This window comes from Pristiophorus japonicus, chromosome 26 (genome assembly GCF_044704955.1).
Source record: "Pristiophorus japonicus isolate sPriJap1 chromosome 26, sPriJap1.hap1, whole genome shotgun sequence".
Classification (NCBI taxonomy): Eukaryota; Metazoa; Chordata; class Chondrichthyes; family Pristiophoridae; genus Pristiophorus; species Pristiophorus japonicus.
In genome coordinates, this window is record NC_092002.1 from 7,736,479 (window position 1) to 7,757,160 (window position 20,682).

Genomic DNA, 20,682 nt, shown 5'->3' on the forward strand with positions numbered 1-20,682 from the left:
TTGAGCGATTATAATCAGGGATGCTCAGGAGGGCAGAATTAGAGGAGCGCAGACATCTCGGGGGGTTGTGGGGCTGGAGGAGATTACAGAGACAGGGAGGGGGCGAGGCCATTGGGAGATTTGTAAATAAGGATGAGAATTTTGAGATTGAGGCGTTGCTTAACCGGAAGCCAATGTAGGTCAGCGAGCACAGGGGGTGATGGGTGAGCGGGACTTAGTGTGAGTTAGGACAAAGGCAACCGAGTTTTGGACGAGCTCAAGTTTATGTAGGGTAGAATGTAGAGGCCAGCCAAGAGTACGTTGGAATAGTCAAGTCTGGAGGTGACAGGCATGGATGAGGGTTTCAGCAGCGGATGAGCTGAGGCACGGGCGGAGGCAGGCGATGTTAACCCTTGACTCCCCTATAGTTCAAGAATATGTCTATCTCAGCCTTGAAAATATTCAATGACCCAGCCTTCACAGCTCTCTGGGGTAGAGAATTCCAAAGATTCACCACCCTCTGAGTGAAGAAATTCCTCCTCATCTCAGTCCTAAATGGGCGACCCCTTATTCTGAAACTATGCCCCCCTACGGTCCTAGATTTCCCCACGTCCTATCTTAAACCTGCAAAAATAAACCTCTGATCTCAGTGGGTAGCACTCTCATAGAAACATAGAAAATAGGTGCAGGAGTAGGCCATTCGGCCCTTCGAGCCTGCACCACCATTTAATATGATCATGGCTGATCATGCAACTTCAGTACCCCACTCATGCTTTCTCTCCATACCCCCTGATCCCTTTAGCCGTAAGGGTCACATCTAACTCACTTTTGAATATCTTTAATGAACTGGCCTCAACAACTTTCTGTGGTAGAGAATGCCACAGGTTCACAATTCTCTGAGTGAAGAAGTTTCTCCTCATCTCGGTCCTAAATGGCTTACCCTTATCCTGAGACTGTGACCCCTGGTTCTGGACTTCCCCAACATCGGGAACATTCTTCCTGCATCTGTCCAGTCCCTCACCCCTGGGTCAGAAGGTTGTGGGTTCGAGTCCAGAGTCCAAAAAGATATTTATCCCTCAATCATCATAACAAAAAAAAAGATGATCTGTTTGTGGCAGCTTGCTGTGTGCAAATTGGCTGCTGCGTTTCGTACATTACAACAGTGACTACACTTCAAAAAATACTTAATTGGTTGTAAAGCGCTTTGGGACATCTGGTGGTCGTGAAAGTCACTATATAAATACAAGTCCTCCTTTGTTTTTAGAATTCAAGTTGAGCAAGGGTATTGCCTTTATAGAGTTAAGGGTTGTCATGGGGAGAACAAGCATTTGCCACCAAAGAGGAAACCACTTGTACTTATGTTATAGGTAATCGAAAGACCTGGAATTATAATCCAGTATAACGTGAGTTCAAATCCCACCGGGACAGATTGAGAATTTAATCCAATTTTAAAAATCTGGAACTAAAAATCTGGAATCAGTAAAAGTGACTGGTTCACTAATGTCCCTTGGGGTGTCAAATATTTTTTGTCTTATGACACTGCTGTGAAGCGCCTTGGGACGTTATACTCGGTTAAAAGGCGCTATATAAATGCAAGTTGCTGTTGGGGAAGTTATCCTGCCATCGTTGCCTGGCCTGGGCCTGACTCCAGTCCCCACACCTACGTGATCGTTTCTGAACAACTCTCTGAAGTGCTCCAGCACGTCACTCAGTCGTATTAAACTGTTACAAAGGATGAGATCATCGGGTCAAAGTCCTGGAACTCCCCAGCTAACAGCACTGTGGGAGCACCTTCACCACACGGGACCATGTAAAGTCCCGCGCAAACGGCTTTTCAATGTAGAAACCGTGCATGGCTCGCGCAGTCCCTTAAAGGGGCCGCGCGGGGCCCCCCAAAAAAATCACAATTAACATAGCCCGGGACTGCAGCGGTTCAAGAAGGTGGCTCACCACCTTTTCAAGCGACAACTATGGATGGGCAATAAATGTCGGCCATGCTAACGACGCCCATAGCAACAGCAACATTTGAATTTATGTAGCGCCTTTAACATAGTAAAACGTCCCACGGCACTTCACAAGAGCGAATATCAAAGAAACATAGAAAATAGGAGCAGTAGTCGGCCATTCGGCCCTTCGAGTCTGCACCACCATTCAATATGATCATGGCTGATCCTCTATCTCAACACCATATTCCCGCTTTCTCCCCATACCCCTTGATGCCTTTTGTTTCTAGAAATCTATCTATCTCCCTCTTAAATATATTCAGTGACTTGGCCTCCACAGCCTTCTGTGGTAGAGAATTCCACAGGTTCACCACCCTCTGAGTGAAAACATTTCTTCTCATCTCGGCCCTAAAAAGCAAACAAAATTGGACACTGAGCCAAAGAAGGAGATATTAGGACAGGTGACCAAAAGTTTGGTTGAGGAGGTAGGTCCTAAAGAGCGTCTTAAAGGAGGAGAGAGAGGTGGAGAGGTTCAGGGAAGAATTTCTAGGGCTCGGGCAGCTGAAGACACGGACGCCAATGGTGGAGTGCTGAAAATTGAGGACGTGCAAGAGACCAGAATTGGAGGAAGGGAATTTGTTTAAGCAGATCCCTGGATCTTCAGTAATGGAGATGTGGAAATTCGATCTGAGGTCAGAAGGGATAGTGAGGCCAAGAACGTCAATCGATGAAGAAGCAGTAAGGATGGGGGCCTTGGAAGGTCAGAGGTGGATGGTATTAAAGGCAAGCACCTGGGGCTTGTCAGCTGTGGTTTAGTGGGTAGCAACACTCACCTCTGAGTCAGAAGGTTGTGGGTTCAAGCCCAAGCTGAGGGAGCGCTGCACTGTCGGCAGTTGCTGTCTTTCGGATGAGACATAGAAATATAGAAAATAGGTGCAGGAGTAGGCCATTCGGCCCTTTGAGCCTGCACCACCATTCAATGAGTTCATGGCTGAACATGCAACTTCAGTACCCCATTCCTGCTTTCTCGCCATACCCCGAGTAGTAAGGACTTCATTTAACTCCTTTTTGAATATATTTAGTGAATTGGCCTCAACAACTTTCTGTGGTAGAGAATTCCACAGGTTCACCACTCTCTGGGTGAAGAAGTTTCTCCTCATCTCGGTCCTAAATGGCTTACCCCTTATCCTCAGACTGTGACCCCTGGTTCTGGACTTCCCCAACATTGGGAACATTCTTCCTGCATCTAACCTGTCTAAACCCGTCAGAATTTTATGCGTTTCTATGAGATCTCCTCTCATTCTTCTGAACTCCAGTGAATACAAGCTCAGTTGATCCAGTCTTTCTTGATATGTCAGTCCCGCCATCCCGGGAATCAGTCTGGTGAACCTTCGCTGCACTCCCTCAACAGCAAGAATGTCCTTCCTCAAGTTAGAGACCAAAACTGTACACAATACTCCAGGTGTGGCCTCACCAAGGTCCTGTACAACTGTAGTAACACCTCCCTGCCCCTGTACTCAAATCCCCTCGCTATGAAGGCCAACATGCCATTTGCTTTCTTAACCGCCTGCTGTACCTGCATGCCAACCTTCAGTGACTGATGTACCCAGGTCTCGTTGTACCTCTCCTTTTCCTAATCTGTCACCATTCAGGTAATAGTCTGTCTCTCTGTTTTTACCACAAAAGTGGATAACCTCACATTTATCCACGTTATACTTCATCTGCCATGCATTTGCCCACTCACCTAACCTATCCAAGTCACTCTGCAGCCTCATAGCATCCTCCTCGCAGCTTACACTGCCACCCAACTTAGTGTCATCCGCAAATTTGGGAGATACTACATTTAATCCCCTGTCTGCCCTCCCAGGTGGATGTAAAAGATCCCACAACCACTATTTCAAAGAAAAGCAGTGGCGTTATCCCTGGTGTCCTGGGGCCAATACTTATCCCTCAATCAACATCACTTTAACAGATTATCTGGTCATTATCACGTTGCTGTTTGGAGCTTGCTGTGCGCAATTTGGCTGCCGTGTTTCCTACATTACAACAGTGACTGTGCTCCAAAAAGGACTTCATTAGCTGTAAAACGCCTTGAGACGGCCAGTGTTCGCGAAAGGCGCTATACAAATGCAAGTCTTTCTTTCTCTTACCTACTCTCTGGTAAACTGGTCCAAGAAGCGATGGTTACTTTAATGTATTTGCTTCATGGGTTCTTGGCTTAAGAATTCATAGCAACACATTGCTATTAAGAACTAGTTGGTTTATTAACAAAGGTTTAACAATCACACCACACATTACCAGCTCATCCACCAGGCTCACAACCACCTGCCTGATCGTGGATCCCCCGAACCCAACTGGCCGGGGTTTTATTGAGTCTTGCGAATATCACGTGACTGGCTAAGCCACTCACAACTCAACAGCTCTACAACTATTTTAAGTTGAAACCATAAATCAAGTGCCCCCTTATTAAAGGGGCACTAAAACCGACAACTTAAACGAATAAAACTTTAGACGTTAAAATCAAATTAAAATTTGGTTGCCGGGGGTGATGATGCACTCCAGTCCCTCCGGCGCCCACCTCTTGCGGAAGGCCGCGAGCGTACCTGTGGACACCGTGTGCTCCATCTCCAGGGACACCCTGGCTCGGATGTAACCTCGGAAGAGAGGCAGGCAGTCGGGCTGAACGACCCCCTCGACCGCCCGCTGCCTGGACCGGCTGATGGCCCCCTTGGACGTGCCCAGGAGCAGTCCTACGAGGAGGCCCTCCGACCTGCCCGCTCCCCTCCGCACAGGGTGCCCAAAGATCAGGAGTGTGGGACTGAAATGCAACCAGAAATTCAGGAGCAGCCCCTTCAAATAATGGAACAGGGGCTGCAACCTCGCACATTCCATAAAAACATGGAACACGGACTCCTCCAGACCGCAGAAATTGCAGGCGGCCTGGGAGCCCGTGAACCGACTTAAACATTTATTGCACGGGACTGCTCCGTGCACCACCCTCCAGGCCAAGCCCCCAATAAATAGAGGGAGGACTCCCGCGTAGAGTGTACTCCATTGGGGACCCTCGCTTCCTCCGGATAGCAAGATGGTGCCACCAGCTCTACAACTCTTTTGGGAGGAAAAAGTAAACATTAAATTAAGTGCCCCCCAATCTGGGGGACACACCAAACATTTTTCAAGGCCCTTTTTTTGTGTTTTTTTGGGGGGGGGGTTTTTTGTATTTTTTTTGGGGGCACTAAAATCATATTTTTTTTTCCAAGTGCCCCCTATAAAAGGGGAGGGGGACACTAAAAACCCCGGCAATTAAAACAAATTAAACCTTAAAACATATAAAGTCAAATTAAAATTTGGTTGCCGGGGGTGATGATGCACTCCAGTCCCTCCGGCGCCCACCTCTCGCGGAAGGCCGCGAGCGTACCGGTGGACACCGCGTGCTCCATCTCGAAGGACACCCTGGCCCGGATGTAACCACGGAAGAGAGGCAGGCAGTCGGGCTGAACGACCCCCTCGACCGCCCGCTGCCTGGACCGGCTGATGGCCACCTTGGCCAGGCCCAGGAGCAGTCCTACGAGGAGGCCCTCGGACCTGCCCGCTCCCCTCCACACAGGGTGCCCAAATATCAGGAGCGTGGGACTGAAGTGCAGCCAGAAATTGAGGAGCAGCCCCTTTTAGTAATGGAACAGGGGCTGCAACCTCACACGTTGCATAAACACGTGGAACACGGACTCCTCCAGACCGCAGAAATTGCAGGCGGTCTGGGAGCCCGTGAACCGGCTTAAAAACGTATTGCACGGGACTGCTCCGTGCACCACCCTCCAGGCCAAGTCCCCGATAAATAGAGGGAGGACTCCCGCGTAGAGTGCACTCCACCGGGGACCCCCGCCTGCTCCGGATTGCAAGATGGTGCCACCAGCTCTACAAAGCTGTGAGCATACTCACAGGTGCGTACGTTACAGTTACGATATAAAGTTGTTGAGCTCAACGCTGAGGCCTCACCGGTCGAGGAGGTGTTGGTCCTCGGGCTCGCGCTCAGACTGGGAGGAGGGATGGAGAAGGAAAAGTGCCAAGCGGTCTGGAAGCGTGGGGTAGCTGGCGGGCTGAACGGAGGCGTTGGGCGAAGCGATGGCCCAGTCTGCATTGGTGCTGCCCAGTGTAGAGGGGACCACGTCCCGAGCAGCAAATACAGAGCGCAGAGTCGGAGGAACTGAAAGTGAGTCACTGTTAAAAGTTACGGGTCAGTTACACGGGCTCACGCAGCATGGCCTGAAAAACAACCACAACTTGTATTTATGTGGTGAAACGTCCCAAGGTGCTGCACAGGAATGTTATAAGACAAAAAAATAAATTTGACACCGAGCCACATAAGAAGAAATTAGCGCAGGTGACCAAAAGCTTGGTCAAAGAGGAAGGTTTTAAGGAGCATTTTGAAGGAGGAGAGAGAGGTAGAGAGGCGGAGAGGTTTAGGGAGGGAGTTCCAGAGCTTGGGGCCCAGGCAACAGAAGGCACGGCCACCGATGGTGGAGCGATTATAATCTGGGATGCTCAGGAGGGCAGAATTAGTGGAGCGCAGACATCTCGGGGGATTGGTGGGGCTGGAGGAGATTACAGAGATAGGGAGGGGGCGAGGGCCATGGAGGGATTTGTAAACAAGGATGAGAATTTTGAAATCGAGGCGTTGCTTAACCGGGAGCCAATGTGGTCAGTGAGCACAGGGGGTGATGGGTGAGCGGAACTTGGTGCGAGTTAGGACAGGGGCAGCTGAGTTTTGGATCACCTCTAGTTTACGTCGGGTAGAATGTGGGAGGCCAGTCAGAAGTGCGTCGGTGTACTCAAGTCTAGAGGTAACGAGAACCAGCATCTGGATATTAAGCTGTAATTTGAGTCTATCTCACACTCCTGGACGATCGTGCATTCTGATGTAATCACCTTTACCATGCCAACATTTTTCTGTAAAGATAATGTAGGGCATCACATAGTCTCGCATTGTCAGAAGGCGGTGATGTGTGGGAAAGGAATTAAACGTTGGATGTTTCTGTACAACCGCCTCCCGTCCTGGAGCTGATGACACACGTTAAGGTATGGTTCGACTGGGTGGCATTTGGGCTTGCCAACTCTGATTGGATGCACTGTTTGAGGTTTCATCATATGACCACCCCCCCTCCACCCCACCCGGTCGAACAGCCTTTATTCCTCCCCACGCCACACCACCAATATTTTTATCACTAATTGTAATGTATTTGCTTCCTGGGTTCTTTGCTTAAGAAGTCACAGCAACACATTGCTAGTTGGTTAGCAAAGGTTTAACAATCACACTACACATTACCAGTTCATCCACCAGGCTCACAACCACCTGCCCCATCGTGGATCCCCCCGAACCCAACTGGCCGGGGTTTTCATTTGGGTAAAATCCCAGCGAGGAAAAAGGACAAAGTTGCACTTATTTAGTGCCTTTTCACAGGATTACTTAGGATAAACAGCACAGAAACAGGCCATTTGGCCCAACCAGTCCATGCCGACGTTTATGCTCCACTTGAGCCTCCTCCCATCTTTATCCTACCTGAGAAGGTGGTGGAGGCAGACTCAATTGTGGCTTTCAGAAGGGAGTTGGATAAGTATCTGAAGGATAAATAATTGCCGGGCTACGGGGAAAGGGAGGGGGAGGGGGCTGGCTGAGGTGCTCTTGCAGAGAGCCGGCACGGGCTCGATGGGCCGAATGGCCTCCTTCTGTGCAGTAACCATTCTATCATCCTATGATTCTATCTAACTCTATCAGCATAACCCTCTATTCCCTTCTCCCCCATACGCTTGTCCAGCCTCCCCTTAAATGCATCGATACTATTCGCCTCAACCACTCCCTGTGGCAGCGAGTTCCACATTCTCACCGCTCTCTGGGTAAAGAAGTTTCTCCCGAATTCCCCATTGGATTTCTTGGTGACGATCTTATATTGATGCTCTTCCCCCCAAGTGGAAACACTCTCTCTGTCTGTACTCTATCAAAGTCTCTCATAATTTTTAGTATCTCTACCAGATCCCCCCACAGCCTCCAACCTTTGAACGTCCCAAAGCACTTTACAGCCAGTAAAGTACTTTTGAAGTGTTGTAATACACAAAGTACTCTTTTTGCCTATCAAGCAGATGATTGAACCAGCCGTTGGAATCACTCAAACCCTTTTTCAAACAATAAATTCAAAATTATAAAAAAAACTAATGGGTAAAAGAACTTATCCAATTATAGTTTTGTTCAGTGTGTGATTCTATGACGGGGTGGGAATCCTAGCCAGTGTCAGCTGTGGCTCAGTGGGCAGTACACTCGCCTCTGAGTCAGAAAGTTGTGGGTTCAAATCCCACTCCAGGGACTTGAGCACAAAAAAATCTAGGCTGACACTCCCAGTGCAGTGCATTGATACTATTCACCTCAACCCCTCCCTGTGGCAGCAAGTTCCACATTCTCACTCTTCTCTGGGTAAAGAAGTTTCTCCTGAATTCCCTGTTAGATTTCTGGGTGACGATCTTATATTTATGGCCTCTAGTTCTGCTCTTCCCCACAAGTGGAAACATTCTCTCTGTATCCATTCCATCAAAACCTTTCATCATTTTAAAGACCTCTATTAGGTCACCCCTCAGCCTTCTTTTTTCAAGAGAAAAGAGACCCAGCCTGTTCATCCTTTCCTGATATGTATACCCTCGCATTTCTGGTATCATCCTTGTAAATCTTCTCTGCACCCTCTCCAGTGCCTCTATATCCTTTTTATAATACGGCGACCAGAACTGTACGCAGTGCTCCAAGTGTGGTCTAACCAAGGTTCGATACAGGGTTAGCATAACTTTCCTACTTTTTAAATTCTATCCCTCTAGAAATAAACTCTAGTTCTTGGTTTGTTTTTTTACATCCTTGCTAACCTGTGTCGCAACCTTGAGTGAGTTGTGTATTTGTATCCGAGATCCCTTTGTTCCTCTACCCCATCCAGACTCGCACCCTCTCAAATAATAAGTGACCTCCCTATTCTTCCTACCAAAATGTAATACCTCACATTTATCTGTGTTGAATTTCATTTGCCAATTATATTCCCATTCTGCAGGTTTATTAATGTCCTCCTGTAATTTGTTGCAGTCCTTCTCAGTATTGACTGTCCCCCCAATTTGGTGTCATCCGCAAATTTAGTAATTGTGTTTTTGATTCCAAAGTCTAAATCGTTAATATAAATTGTGAACAACAGTGGTCCCAGCACTGATCCTTGTGGAACACCACTACCCACCTTCTGCCACTGTGAATAGCTGCCCTTTACCCCTACTCTCTGCTTTCTGTCTTGAAGCCAGCTAGCGATCCATTCTGCTACTTGTCCCCTGACTCCGCATTCTCTGACCTTGTTCACCAGTCTATTATGGGGTACCTTTTCGAAGGCCTTTTGAAAACCTAGATATATTACATCTACTGCATTACCCTTGTCTACTCTCTCTGTTACTTCATCAACAAATTCAATGAGGTTGATCAAGCACGACTTTCTCTTTTGAAATCCATGCTGACTATTTATTATTATATTTTTGGTTTCTAGATGTTCTTCTATTTTCTCCTTTAGGAGGGATTCCATTATTTTTCCTACCACTGATGTTAAGCCGACTGGTTTATAATTCCCTGGACATGTTCTATCCCCTTCTTAAATATTGGTATTACGTTAGTTATCTGCCAGTCCTCTGGCACTACATCTTTATCTATAGAATTATTAAATATGTATAGTAATGCCTCTGCTATCTCTTCCCTGGCTTCTTTTAAAATGCATGGATGCAATCCATCTGGACCAGAGGTTTTATCCTCTTTGATTAGTTTATTTAATAGATCCCCGCTTTTTATTTTAAATGTACTTATCTCATTACTAATCTCATCCAATGTCATGTCCTCCTGTTCTATCTCCCTGTTAAATACTGAAGCAAAATAATTACTTAATATTTCTCCCTCTCGTTACCCGTGGTATTATCCTGTCTATTTTTAATGGCCCTATTCCCATCCCAACCTTCCTTTTTTATTGAGGTGCCTGTAAAATATTTTACTATTTTGTTTTATGTTCCCTGATTATTTAATTGCATAGTTCCTTTTTGCCTTCCTAATTGTTTTTTCGACTTCTCTCCTAATCTTTTCATATTTTCCCTCATCATGTACTCCCCTGCTGTCTATGTACTTAATGTACGCCTCTTTCTTCACCCTCAATTGTTCCCTAATGGCTTTATTCACCCATGGAGTCTCATTAGTGTTTCGTTTGTTCTTTCCTTTTAGTGGAATATATCGTTCCTGCATTCTGTTGAACACCGTTTTAAATGTTTCCCATTGCCGTTCTACATCGTTTTTTTATGTATTGTTGCCCATTTTATTTTCTCAAATTCTATTCTCAGCTCTTCAAAATCGGCTTTTCTCCAATCTATTACCCTGGTTTTCATCATACTTATGTCCTTCTCAATTATCATCTTAAAGCGTATTATATTATGGTCACTATTGCCGAGATGTTCCCCTACTTTTACTTCTCTGATCTGCTCTGGCTCATTCCCCAATACTAGATCCAGATCCCTTGTTGGGCTTTTTAAATAATAGAGAGGTTTCGTAGAAAGAGAGGAGAGTGGGGTCTGTGATCACTGGTTTCATCAGAAACTAGCAGCACGGTCCTCTCTTTCTCCCTCTCTCTTCCTCTCCCTCTCTTTCTCTCCCTTTCTTTTTATCGCACCCCCTTTCTCTCTGTTTCACTTTCTTTTTCTTTCTTTTGTACACATTGTAGGGGCCAGTATAAAATGGTGAATGTACAGTGCAAATTACATTTGCAACTATTGGGGACAAATATGGTGGGCCAACTTCAGCACCTAGAAGTGCAAGATCTTTCTGTAACGACTGGCTGTGTGCATGTGTGTGTGTATGTATATGTGCATATGTATATGTGTGTATATGTATATGTGTGTGTATGTCTGTGTGTGTGTGTGTGTATATGCGTGTGCTTATATATATGTGTGTGTGTTTATGTATATGTGTGTGCGTGTGTATATATATGTGTGTATGTATATGTGAATATGTGTGTGTGTATATGTGTGTGCGTATATGGACACCATGAACCACTTCTCATATCTCGGGAGCCTCCTATCAACAAGAGCAGGCATCGATGACAAGATCCAACACCGCCTCCAGTGCGCCAGTGCAGCCTTCGGCCGCTGGAGGAAAAGAGTGTTTGAAGACCAGGCCCTCAAAACTGCCACTAAGCTCATGGTCTACAGGGCTGTAGTAATACCCGCCCTCCTGTATGGCTCAAAGACATGGACCATGTACAGTAGACACCTCAAGTGGCTGGAGAAATACCACCAACGATGCCTCTGTAAGATCCTGCAAATCCCCTGGGAGGACAGACACACCAACATTAGCGTCCTCGACCAGGCCAACATCCCCAGCATTGAAGCACTGACCACACTCGATCAGCTGCGCTAATTTGCTAAGAACCCGGGTACATGAGGCCTCATCGACATGTGATAGCGCTCGGATGTCATCCCAGTTCCAGCGGATTTTGCCCAGCCAGCTCCTTCCAAGCAGTGTGGGGCCATCGCCCGGGACAATCCAGAGCGGCAGTTCATGCACCGTGCCCTCGTAGGTGACCTTGACCATGGCACTGCCCAGGACAGTGATAAGCTCTTTGGTGTACGTTCTCAGTTTCGTGTGGATGGGACACAGGGCTGGTCTGAGTGCCTTGTTGCACCACAGTCTCTCAAACATCTTTTTACTCATGATGGATTGGCTAGCGCCAGTGTTCAGTTCCATGGCTACGGGTAAGCTATTCAATTTTACATTTAGCATTATAAGTGGACATTTCGTCGAAAATGTGTGCACCCCATGAACTTCAGCATCTGCCTCCTCTCTCTGAGGCTTGAAATTGCTTTGATCCACCATGGACCGATCTTCCTCTGCCACGTGGTGGTTAGCAGGTTTTGCAGAGCTTGCAGCTCGTCTGCAATCTCATTGGAGGTGCCCCAATGTTCCACAGCTCTTGCAAACATACCCTTTGAGGCGGCATTAATAGGCTGAATGAAAGTCTCCACAATGCCAACAAGGTGTGAATTGCCTTGCATTCATCCTTTGTTGGGGACTCGGAGTCATCTGGGTCACCTGAGGCCTGCTGGGAGTTGCAGACCCATGGTTTCTGCCCTGTACATTTCTGCTCGCAAACACAGTTCCAGTTAATTTATGAACATTGCTGGCACTTGTGTGCTGAGAGATGTGTTTGGTGTTATCACTGGTGGACATAAATGCCTGTGCTATCGCAATGACCTTACTGAGGGTCGGTGTCTCTCCAGTCAAATGTTTTCGTAGGATGGTCTCGTGGCCAATGCCCAGTACAAAAAAATCTCTGAGCATCTCGGCCTTTTGGCTTGATTGTTTCCCACCAGTGCATCGGGGAATCGCAGAGGGGTTTTACGGTTCTCCAACCTTTGTAATCCCTCTTGAGTTCCTCAATGTTTTCCCGAGTCAACAGTTTCACGTTCAGCTTCCATATCCCTCTGCCAACTTTCTGGTTGTCCTGCATGTGGCAGTCAGCCAGTAGGAGGCAGTGGTCAGAGAAGAACACCGGCGTGACGTCGGTGGATCTGACCTTGAGCGTGTGGGACACAAACAGGAAGTCTATTCTGGAACGGACAGACCCGTCTGGTCTCGACCAGGTGTATCTGAGCGGTGCTCCGTCTGCAGGGTTGCTGAAGACGTCGCACAGCTTGGCATCTTTTACCGCATCCATCAGGAGTTTGGACGTGGTGCCCAGCTTGCTGTCGGCTCTGCTGGATCGTCCAGCCGCATCGATGATGCAGTTGAAGTCACCGCCCAGAATGACAGGCCTGGACGTTGCCAGTAACAGTGGGAGCTGCTGGAAGAGGGCCAGCCTCTCGTTCTTCACAGCTGGAGCGTAAACATTAATTAACCTGAGAGGGGAGTTTTTGTACATTACATCTGCTACGAGGAGGCGGCCGCCCACCACCTCCTTAACTTCGGTGATGGTGAAGTGGCCTCCCCGCAGCAGAATGCCCAGGCCGGAAGCTCGGCTGTCGTTGCCCCCTGACCAAATGGATGGTCCATGGGTCCACCATCGTGACCACTGCCGGTAACTGCTGAAGTGCGGCAGGCCGCACTCCTGCAAGAACAGCAGGTCCGCTTTGACCTTGGCGAGGTACCCCAAGGTGGAAACACATCGCGTAGTCGATTTCACGCTACGCACGTTAATACTAGCAATTTTTAAATCCATTTTTACGCTATGTTTTACATTTACATACATTGCAGTTCAGATACATCGTTTTCAATTTCAGGTAAACCGTTTTCAGTTCCCCCATATTCCACAATGGCGATTTCCAGCATGTCTAAGTTATTACTGTTTACATCAAATTCCACATTTACTGCACCTGGGGTGGCGTGGTCATCATCGTCCTCTGCTGTGGGGATGTTTTGACCACGGGTCTGCTGCAGTTCTGCGATTAAGTCCTCAATGTTCTCTGCACTGTCCTCGCCTGGTGTTGGTGGTTCCCCCTTTCCCTCAGTCGCGGCGGTGTTGAGCTGGTGTGTGTCGACCGCTGCGTCGCTCCCGGTGTTCCGGAGGTGGGGTGTGCTGGGCACTTCGCTGCTCCCGTTATCCCGGGGCTGGTCTGCGTTGGTTGCTCCTTCGCTCCCGGTTTCCCGGAGCTCGTGTGCGCTGGGACCTTTGTTGCTCTCTGGTTCCTGGGGCAGGGCTGTGTTGGTCGCTTCCCTGCTCCTGTTTTTCCGTGGCCGTGGGGTGGCGCATTGCCTCTTCTTCAGGCGGTGGCACTTTTCCTCATCAGACAAGCTGCCGTCGCTGGTTTCTGCCGAGCTTGGTGGTCGCCTCTTGGCCTTGCGCCTTTTCCCGACTATCTGCCATTCCGCTTCCTTGTCTGATGTCAGCTCGTCTCTGGGTTCGGTGCTCTGGGGGCGAGGTTCGCTGCTGGCTGCTGGTGGCTCGCAGCTCGCGCTAGCAGTGTTCTCTTCCTCGCCGTCTTGTCCCGAGTTCATGGTCGGGGGGAGGGTGTGGCTCTCCTCTGGAGCGTTGTGTTCCTCAGCTTCCTCCTCCTCTGGTGCAAAGTTCTTTGCTGCCTGCGCATAACTGCGATTGCGTTTGGGGCAGTTTTTGTAAAGGTGCCCCGCCAGACCACAGAGGTTGCAGCACTTGGTCTCCTTGCAGTCTTTTGTCTGGTGGCCCTCGTTCTTGCAGTTTCGGCAGATGACCGTCTTGCAGCTTGCCGCCACATGGCCTGCCTTCCCGCAGGTGCGGCACACGTTGGGTTGGCCAGCGTACACCATGTAGCCCCGGCTTCCTCCGATGGAAAAGCAGGAGGGTGGGTGCAGGATGGTTCCGCTGGCGTCCACCCTCAAGGTGGCCTGGATCTGGCGCTTGCTGGTCCATATTCCGTACCCGTCTTTCACGTCTTTCACGTCACTGCTGCTTCCTGCCCCATCGACAAACCTGTTGAGGAAAGTCAGCACATCGATGACGGGGATGTGGGGGTCGAACATTTGCACTGTGATAGTGCGTCTTCGCTGCGACGGGAGGGTGAACAGCGGCTCCCAAGTTATCACTGAGCGCACCGGTTCACTCGCCTCCTTTCAAACCCTTCAGGAACTTCAGGCAGAGGGTGACGGTTCTGAAGGTCACATCGAAGTAACCTCTCTTCGGGAGGTCCTGCAAGGCGAAGACGTCGGCGAGTTTCATGCCACATGTTCCCAGCAGGAGTTTCTTCACGAAAAGTTCCCGGTTGATCATTGTCTGTCCTTCCACTTTCTTTACCGTCACTCGGATGGTGTTTCGGACTCCCTGGTTCGCCGCTCGGTTGGCCGCCATCCGGGTTGTAGGTTCCTCCTTTCGCTGTGAGTTTTGGCCGAAGCCTTCATTCTCTCGTTGCCCCGGTCCGGGGCACGGGCGGACCTCCGTGTCCGCCCCCTGACAGGCCCAAGGGCCCGTCGAATCGTTAGTCGACATGCAGATTTTGTCTCCTCTCTCCAATTGGCGCCTGGCTCAAGCCAAAGGCCAGAGCCAGCAAAACTGGAAAAACGAGTTTCTGCAGTCAGTCGATTTGCATATGAATGCCCAATCAACAGGTACTACACTTGATCTTAGCCAAAAGGAGGCGAGAGGGAGACAGAGGGAATTATCCCGACTCCAGACAAATATGCAAAACCTGCTCCTGCTGCAGTCGATGGGGGTCGATGTCGCGGAGGAACTCGAAGAGGTGAAGGGCCAGCAAGGCTCGCTCTTTGCCTCGGAGTCCTCCAAGATCATCTTCCGATCCAGAGTCCGCTCCGTCGAGCAGGATGAGACGTGTTCGCGTTTCTTCTTCCAAAAGGTACACAGGGGGAGCTCTGTGATCACCAGCCTAAAGGAAGAAGACGGTTCTGTGACGTCTTCGCAGCCTGACATGCAGAGGATCAGCGAATCCTTCTATGCCAGGCTGTACGAAGTCAAGCCCACAGACCGCGCGGCCTCCCAGTCTTTCCTGTCGTCTATTTCGGAGGTCTTAGACGACGGCAAGCGAGAGAGTCTGGACCACCCGCTAACTCTGGACGATCTGACAAAGGCCGTCCGGTCCTTCGAGACGAATAAAACTCCCGGAAGCGATGGCTTACCGGTCGAGTTGTACTCGGCTCTGTGGGACTGGATAGGCCCGGACCTGCTGGAAGTGTACGGAGGTATGCTTCTGGCCGGCAGCATGTCAGAATCGATGAGGAAAGGCATCATCACCCTCATCTACAAGCAGAAGGGGGAGAGGGAGGAAATCAAAAACTGGCGGCCGATTTCGCTGCTCAATGTGGACTACAAGATCCTGTCAAAGGTCATCGCCAACAGGGTCAAGTCTGCTCTTGAGCTGGTGATTCACCCGGACCAGACCTGCGCTGTCCCCGGCAGGAAGATCTCTGATAGCCTCGCGCTACTCAGAGATACGATCGCCTACGTGCGGGACAGGAGGGTGAACACCTGTCTAATCAGCTTAGACCAGGAGAAAGCCTTTGACAGGATATCGCACACGTACCTGATGGACGTGCTCTCCAAAATGGGGTTCGGGGAGGGCATCCGAAATTGGGTCAAACTGCTCTACACAGACATCAGTAGTGCAGTTCTAATCAACGGGTGGGAAACTCAAAGCTTTCCAATCAGATCTGGAGTCAGGCAAGGCTGTCCTCTGTCGTCTGTCTTGTTTGTGTGTTGTATCGAGCCCTTTGCCGAGTCCATCAGGAAGGATGCGGGCATTAGAGGGGTGACGATCCCAGGCAGCGGAGGCGCCCAGGTCAAAACCTCGCTGTACATGGACGACGTCGCCGTCTTTTGCTCGGACCCGCAGTCGGTCCGCAGATTGCTCGCAATCTGCGACCAGTTTGAACTGGCCTCGGGAGCAAAGGTCAACCGCACCAAAAGCGAGGCCATGCTCTTTGGTCACTGGACCGACCGAGCCTCCATTCCCTTCACTGTCAAGCCAGATTTCCTGAAGGTGCTGGGAATATGGTTCGGAGCGGACGGGGCGTGCGCCAAAAACTGGGACGAGCGCATTGCCAAGGTCAGACAGAAACTGTCATTTTGGGAGCAGCGCTCCCTTTCCATCACAGGCAAGAACCTGGTCATCAGGAGCGAGGTGCTCTCGGTGTTGTTGTACGTGGCGCAGGTCTGGCCCATCTCACGATGCAGCGCCGCGGCAGTCACCCGGGCCGTCTTCCACTTTATCTGGAGATCCAAAATGGACCGTGTCCGCAGAGACACGATGTACAAATCTCTGGACAGTGGAGGAAAGGACGTTCCGAACGTGGCCCTCATCCTGATGGCCACCTTTGTGTGCGGCTGCATCAAGCTATGCACAGCCCCCCAGTACGCAAACACCAAGTGTCACTACGTGCTGAGGTTCTACCTGTCCCCATTGTTGAGAAGGATGGGTCTGGCCACGCTGCCGCGAAACGCCCCCACCAGTTGGACCATGCCTGTCCACCTGTCCTTCGTGGAAAAGTTCTTCAAAAGAAACCTGTTTGACCACAAGGCCATAAAACAGTGGTCAGCACGTAAGGTCCTGGACACCCTACGAAAGAAGGAGAGGGTGGACCCTGTCGGGTGGTTCCCCGAGCGGACTGTCGAACTCGTTTGGCAGAACGTCTCATCGCCAGAGCTTTCACACAAGCACCAAGACGTAGCTTGGTTGGCGGTGAGGGGGGCCCTACCCGTCAGAGTGTTCATGCACAGCCGACGCCTCAGCAGCACGGCACGGTGCCCCCGAGTCGGCTGCGGGGCGGACGAGACTGTCACCCATCTCCTTCAGGATTGCCCCTTTGCAAGGCAGGTCTGGAAAGAGATGCAGTGGTTGCTGTCGAGGTTCATCCCAAGCAGCTCCGTAACACAGGACTCTGTGCTCTAGGGGCTGTTCCCAGGGACACACACCGAGACAGACATCACCTGCTGCTGGAGGGCCATCAACTCGGTCAAAGACGCCCTTTGGTCTTGCCGAAACTTGCTGGTCTTCCAGAACAAGGAGATGTCCACGTCTGCGTGTTGCAGACTGGCGCAATCCAAGATCCAGGAATACGTGCTGAGGGACGCACTAACAATTGGTGCAGTCGCCGCAAAGGCACGGTGGGGTAGGGCCACAGTCTAAAACCCTTCCGCCACGGAAAACCCGGGGGCAGAAATCAGCAGCAAACTCCCTCGGGCTGTATTTGTATTTGAAATTTACACTTTGTGTACATAGAGCACCAAATCTGTAAACATCAATGTAGTGCCATGTACAATGTAAGGTGTGTTATGAAATGCAAGTTTGAAAAGAAAAAATGTAAATGTACCATCACCCATTCCGGGCTCTGTATTGTAACACATGAAATGTAATTTGTGTAAATGTACCACAATGTACCCTGTTTATTGTACTGAATCGCAGTTGAACAGAAAAACGAGAAATGTAACGAACGAAACTGCCGTCGGCACCCAGATGTATTGTATGGGATTGCTGACCGCAGCTAAATGTAATGAAATGCCATCGAATGTACTGTACAGATTGTTTTTATGAATAAAGTATATTTTGAAATAAAAAAAAAATCTCGGCCTTTTGGCTAAGATCTGCATAACTAACCTGACCAGCCACCATGACCTCCGGGTGGTTTCTCCCTGGTCAGGAAGGTATATGCTTACATTTTTGTAAACAGGAGGTGGGTGGGGTGGCTTGACCCATCCACCTCCACGGAGGTGTGTGGGGGACCTGACCCATCCACCTCCATGGCACGAACCTGGTATTGCAGTACTTCCAGGAACGGTGCAGTGGCTCTCGGCCTTTTGGCTAAGAGCATTGGCGCAGAGTGATCCTTGACTGGTGCAGGGTGACCTCTGGCGTTTGACAAAGAATTGGAACGATTGGAACGATTGGACACGAATAAATAAAAAAAAAAAAAAAAATCTCGGCCTTTTGGCTAAGATCATGCGTAACTGACCTGACAGGGGAGTAACCATGACCCCAAAGTGGTTCTCCCTGGATCAGGAAGGTGGTTCTCCTATGCTTTTTGGAAATAGGAGGTGGGTGGGGTGGATTGACCCATCCACCTCCACGGAGGTGTGTGGGGGGCCTGACCCATCCACCTCCATGGCACGAACCTGGTATTGCAGTACTTCCAGGAACGGTGCAGTGGCTCTAGGCCTTTTGGCTAAGAGCATTGGCGCAGTGATCCTTGATGTGTGCAAGGTGACCTCTGGCGTTTGTGATTTGACAAAGAATTGGAAAGATTGGCTACGAATTAAAAAAAAAAAAATCTGCTCCAGATAGCCATCAAACTCACGTTGTCCTGCAAGTCGCCTTAGCTCGGCGACGTAGCTCGCCACTTCCTGACCTTCAGATCACTGGCACGTGTAGAATTGATACCTCGCCATCAGCACGCTCTCCCTCGGGTTAAGTCATCAGGGGAAGTCAAAACGGGGAACAAAGAAATGGCGGACCAATTGAACAAGTACTTTGGTTCGGTATTCACGAAGGAGGACACGAACAACCTTCCGGTTATAAAAGGGGTCGGGGGGTCTAGTAAGGAGGAGGAACTGAGGGAAATCCTTATTAGCCGGGAAATTGTGTTGGGGAAATTGATGGGATTGAAGGCCGATAAATCCCCAGGGCCTGATGGACTGCATCCCAGAGTACTTAAGGAGGTGGCCTTGGGAATAGTGGATGCGTTGACAGTCATTTTCCAACATTCCATTGACTCTGGATCAGTTCCTATGGAGTGGAGGGTAGCCAATGTAACCCCACTTTTTAAAAAAGGAGGGAGAGAGAAAACAGGGAATTATAGACCGGTCAGCCTGACATCGGTAGTGGGTAAAATGATGGAATCAATTATTAAGGATGTCATAGCAGTGCATTTGGAAAGAGGTGACATGATAGGTCCAAGTCAGCATGGATTTGTGAAAGGGAAATCATGCTTGACAAATCTTCTGGAATTTTTTGAGGATGTTTCCAGTAGAGTGGATAAGGGAGAACCAGTTGATGTGGTATATTTGGACTTTCAGAAGGCGTTCGACAAGGTCCCACACAAGAGATTGATGTGCAAAGTTAGAGCACATGGGATTGGGGGTAGTGTACTGACATGGATTGAGAACTGGTTGTCAGACAGGAAGCAAAGAGTAGGAGTAAATGGGTACTTTTCAGAATGGCAGGCAGTGACTAGTGGGGTACCGCAAGGTTCTGTGCTGGGGCCCCAGCTGTTTACACTGTACATTAATGATTTAGATGAGGGGATTAAATGTAGTATCTCCAAATTTGCGGATGACACTAAGTTGGGTGGCAGTGTGAGCTGCGAGGAGGATGCTGTGAGGCTGCAGAGCGACTTGGATAGGTTAGGTGAGTGGGCAAATGCATGGCAGATGAAGTATAATGTGGATAAATGTGAGGTTATCCACTTTGGTGGTAAAAACAGAGAGACAGACTATTATCTGAATGGTGACAGATTAGGAAAAGGGGAGGTGCAAAGAGACCTGGGTGTCATGGTACATCAGTCATTGAAGGTTGGCATGCAGGTGCAGCAGGCGGTTAAGAAAGCAAATGGCATGTTGGCCTTCATAGCGAGGGGATTTGAGTACAGGGGCAGGGAGGTGTTGCTACAGTTGTACAGGGCATTGGTGAGGCCACACCTGGAGTATTGTGTACAGTTTTGGTCTCCTAACCTGAGGAAGGACATTCTTGCTATTGAGGGAGTGCAGCGAAGGTTCACCAGACTGATTCCCGGGATGGCGGGACTGACCTATCAAGAAAGACTGGATCAACTGGGCTTGTATTCACTGGAGTTCAGAAGAATGAGAGGGGACCTCATAGAAACATATAAAATTCTGACGGGGTTAGACAGGTTAGATGCAGGAAGAATGTTCCCAATGTTGGGGAAGTCCAGAACCAGGGGTCACAGTCTAAGGATAAGGGGTAAGCCATTTAGGACCGAGATGCGAAGGAACTTCTTCACCCAGAGAGTGGTGAACCTGTGGAATTCTCTACCACAGAAAGTTGTTGAGGCCAATTCACTAAATATATTCAAAAAGGAGTTAGATGAGGTCCTTACTGCTAGGGGGATCAAGGGGTATGGCGAGAAAGCAGGAATGGGGTACTGAAGTTGAATGTTCAGCCATGAACTCATTGAATGGCGGTGCAGGCTAGAAGGGCCGAATGGCCTACTCCTGCACCTATTTTCTATGTTTCTATGTTTCTATGTTTCTATGTTAAGATGCTCCTGAGCCAGTGTGCACAGCTTCTC

General features: G+C 49.3%; 2 pseudogenes; both read left to right on the plus strand.

Annotated features, from left to right (window-relative positions):
* Positions 1-17,998: 17,998 nt before the first annotated feature.
* On the plus strand, positions 17,999-18,226 carry LOC139239280 (U2 spliceosomal RNA; annotated as a pseudogene).
* Positions 18,227-18,352: 126 nt separating this feature from the next.
* LOC139239277 (U2 spliceosomal RNA) lies at positions 18,353-18,587 on the plus strand (annotated as a pseudogene).
* Positions 18,588-20,682: the final 2,095 nt, after the last annotated feature.